This window comes from Mastomys coucha, unplaced genomic scaffold (genome assembly GCF_008632895.1).
Source record: "Mastomys coucha isolate ucsf_1 unplaced genomic scaffold, UCSF_Mcou_1 pScaffold7, whole genome shotgun sequence".
Lineage (NCBI taxonomy): Eukaryota > Metazoa > Chordata > Mammalia > Rodentia > Muridae > Mastomys > Mastomys coucha.
The window spans coordinates 59,520,077-59,524,386 of record NW_022196913.1 but is presented as its reverse complement, the minus strand read 5'-3'; the positions used below and the strand labels follow the sequence as shown (position 1 = coordinate 59,524,386).

The following is a 4,310-nucleotide window of genomic DNA, read 5'->3' as shown; positions in this document are numbered from 1 at the left end:
TGCCCTCCACCATCAGCCCTGCCTGAGGACTAGTGCCCTCCACCATCAGCCCTGCCTGAGGGCTAGTGTCCTCCACCATCAGCCCTGCCTGAGGGCTAGTGCCCTCCACCATCAGCCCTGCCTGAGGTCTAGTGATCAGCTCCACAACAACCCAGGCCCAGGCCCTTCCTTCCGTTGTATAACCACAGCAGAGGAGTGTCTGGCCCTGGGCTCAAGCTGTGACATAATGCAGGCCTTCTGATGTTCTCAAATCGGTTAACAAGATCAGATGTGGCCCAGAGGAACGCTCAGTCACTCTGATTCGCCACTGTGCCTTTCCGGAAGTCTCTGCAGCTTTGAGTATCACACAAAGACTACAGAGCACTCTCTTCATTCACACAGTCTCACATTCAAACCAGAAAAACAAAACACGCACCTTCTGCTGCACCCCACAGCTGCCTCCCTTGTCCGACCCTTCTCAGCTCAGATGCTGTTCCACAGGGGGTCTCCCTGGATCATCCACTCTCACCTGTGACCCTGACTCTAGAGGGCCACTCCCACCTAGCACACCTGTGGTTCCACGGCCCCTCTGCCTACCTTCTACCTAAATAAAACTGTTTCTCATTATCTTACTCTGTCTACTTGTTTGGGATCGGCTCCAGCCTTAATGCGGGTTCTCCGAGGGAGGGGAGTAATGGCCTTGCTCTGTTAAGTGCAACTGTAGTGCCCAATTAATTGGGTGCTAGGCACACAGTAGGTGCTCAATATACACTTGCTCAATGGCCCAGCCCTGTCCTTTGGTCTTTTGGTCTGTCCATTCTATCTTCCAAAGAGCTAGAACTGGGGCCTGGCTCTGAATCCATCTCAGAGAGAGCCTGTACATAAGTACATTGTGAACCCTCAGCAACCATGCCTGGCCTCCCCACTCCTGCTCATTCTTCCCCTGAAGCCCCAGAAGGCTTCCATGCCTTCTAGTTGAGATATCCTTCCCCTTTCTGTAATTTCCAAGTGGCCTCTATGTCCACACACACCTTCCCTGGCTCACTGAGGTCTCCCCTAACTCCTCCACAGTCCCCACTGACTGCTCTTTGACTGCCTTCGGGCTTTCTCAGAATCCTCCCCCACTGAGAACCTTCCTCTTCCTCAGCAGAGGCCGGTCCCCCCCACCAGGTCCCCCTGAGAACAGGATCCAAGCTCACAGTGCCCACCACCTGCTTCTTATGACAGGTCTCACACATGTGCTTCCTGCCCTGCCCACATCTCAGAGCTGGTCTCCGGATACCACCTGAACCTGAGCAGGAGCTCTGGGAGCAGGAAGGGAAGGGACTGGCATGTGACCCATGCACTTACACCTAGCGATGTCCATAGTATGGACGGGCAGCCTCAGTGTGACCAACCAGTGGGGAGAGCAGGGCATGTGGGTGCACACATGCGTGCATGTGTACAGGGCAGGGGTTAGACTGGGCAGAGGGCTGCCTAAGCATAGATCCCTAGGGTCTATGGGGATGCACAAAGCCAGAAAGTGGATGTGGGAGGAGGCATTTGAGACCCTGATGCATGGGCAATGAAGGCACACAGAGCAGTAAATGGAGATACACGGTCACTAGGGATGATGCCTACTAAAGTGACGGCAAGTTCTAGCCAAGCCAATGGGCTCACGGCGGCTTGATTTTAAAGTTTTATTAAAGTGAGCGTGTATTGTGAGGCTAGAGAGATGGCTCAGTGGTTAAGAGCACTGACTGCTCTTCTGAAGGTCCTGAGTTCAATTCCCAGCAACCACATGGTGGCTCACAACCATCTGCAATAGGGTCTGATGCCCTCTTCTGGTGTGTCTGAAGAGAGCAATGATGCACTTATATACATAAAATAAATAAATAATAAAGTGAGTATGTGTGTGTGTGTTTGTGTGTCTGTGTGTGTGTGTGTGTGAGTGAGGGGGGGGAGTAGGCGGGGGGGGGAGGGAGATCTATATTTGCAGGTGGTTGTGAAGCTGGGCACTGAATCCGAGTCCCCTGCAAGAGCAGCACACACTCTTAGCTGTTGAGCCATCTCTCCAGGCCCAGCTTAGACATTTTTGATGTACCAAGAGAAGCCTGTGATCGGATTTCCATGTGGACTCTATTTTTCAGAGCTGCTGTTCAGAGCTGAACACCCTTCTACAGGCCTCCTGGCCACCTCTGGGTGGGGACTTTATCTTCCTCCTGGATCCTGTATCAGGCCATTTAAGGGTGCAGGGCACCAAGACCCAACATTTCATCCAGTATAAGTTTACAGCAGGAAGTTCCTTGATCAAGCTTCAAAAGTTTCTGGATTAGCTCACAGCATGGAGAGCTGCAGAGACCAATCTCTGGGGCCTTGGGGCCTCCAAGACAGTCTCCTTCTGCCTCTCCCAGCTCTCCCATGCTCTGGCCTTTCTCTACACATTGTGTAAGCTCTTGCCACATAGGAGGAAATAGTCCTGGCCCTCTGCCTCAGCCTGCTATCTCCTCTACTTCCTGATTGACTGATCTTAGGCTGTGGCCACACTGGACCCATCACTGTGTGCAGGTTCCTTCTGTGGTTTGGCTAGCCTGGGTCAAATTCTTTCCTGTGGGGGAACTGGGTCACCCTAGCAGAAAGTCCCACCCGGAGCACATCATCGGAGGGGTGTGGAGGTGCTGTGTGCAGAGAAAGTGTGTCAAGAGATCTAAACAACGAGGAGCAGAGAAATCCCAAACCCTGGGAGTTGGCACATCACTGCAAGGAGCCCAGCTCCCCAAGGAAGGGGTCTTCTGAAGGCCAGCAGAGGCTGAGAGTAAGTCTGGTATGCAAAGCCCCTTTCCCTTTTACCACAGGGTCTTACTGAGGCCACCCCACCTATCCTCGCTCTCCCTACTGAGTCCTGCTAGGGCCTTCTGCAGACATTCCCAGGGCCAAGGCCACGTCCACCTTGCTTGTTAGGGTGGCCTTTCTCCACGTGTCTCCTCCAGATAGCCAAACAGCTACTCACTCACCGCAGAGCAGGCCGCTGTCCTCGGTTAACTAGTCTGGCTTTCCCTCCCCAGTCCTTAGGAGGGCTGCTCTCTTAGCACATGACTTTAGGTTAGGCTAATGTGGTTACCACACTCAGCTTGGCCAGAGCCAGTTACTGTTGCTTATAACGCGAGTGCACACATAAGCTACAGCCTGGTGGGGTGAGGTGGGGTGACCACCGTGGACCCACAACTCTGAACACTTCTCCCCCAGCCCGGCTCCCTGTCTATTCTGTTTCTGACAGTGCTTCCCCAGGTTCAGAGCTCTGAATCATGTTTGCCTCCTCCCCCTCCTCGCCACCCTCCACACACAGCCATCCAGATGCAGCAGTGTCTCCCACATCTATCTCTCTCACTCCAGCCTCGCTGCCTGCTCACTGGGAAGGGAGGCTCTGTCATTTCTTGCCTGGATGACCGCAGCAGCCTCCCGGCTGGTCTCCTTGCCTCCAGCCTCTCTCTGCAGCCATCCATCCTCTGCGTACCGCCAGATTAATCTTCCTTAAACACTGCTCACTGCCTGTCACTCCTGGCTCTATTGCCTGCCGGCCCCCCACGGGCTCCGTCTGCTCCAGCAGGCCTCTCTCACAGGCATGCCATCTCCACAATGGCCTGTCCCTCTCTACTTCCTCCTGTGACTCTGGCCTCCACAAGCTGAGATCCTGGCTTATGGCGCTCTCTGAAGCTCCAGGACATCGAGTGATTTGTCCTTTCCCAGCCTCCCTTGGCTCTTAAATGTGACTGTGGCGCTACTCTGCAATCCTGGGGACCAGACTTGGCTTCTAGGCTGTCACAAGTCATGCCTGGCCAAGGCGCTGTGCATGACTCACACACCTCCTCAGCTTTCTGTCCCAAGCCCCCACATGTGAGTGTTTGTTACCCCAGAATGAGCACCTTCCCAAAATGCCAGGCCTTGACACATTCTGCCTGTTTTGTCAAGCAAGACTCCCATCTCCCACACACACAATCCAGGAGACGGAAGCTGAAGAGCATCCGTGTGTAGAGTTGGGGACACAGCCGAGGCAGTAGCTCAAACCCAGCAAACATTTGCTGTGGGCCTGGATGTTCCCAGAGAAGCACTCACTTGATGCTGGTAACCATATCCAGAGAAGCCTTCTTGGTGAGGAAACTGAGGCACAGAGGACTTATATAATTGATTTAACTCAAGCAGGGTGAGGTGCTGAACCCAAACCAGCACCCTCTGACTGACTTTCTTACCCGTGGCTCAACAGGAGAGGCTCCAGGCTAGCAGCAGTCTGGAGGCCCTGCAAGGTCAGGAGACATGTCCTCTGCTTGCCTGTCAGCACTTCAAAGAGCGGGGGG

At 54.0% G+C, this 4,310-nt stretch overlaps 1 protein-coding gene across 3 annotated transcripts in view; it reads right to left on the bottom strand.

The window, feature by feature from the left end:
• Unc5a (unc-5 netrin receptor A) overlaps positions 1–4,310 on the bottom strand; it is a 59,125-nt gene that overhangs the window by 45,230 nt on the left and 9,585 nt on the right. The gene's annotated exons all lie outside the window — the stretch shown is intronic.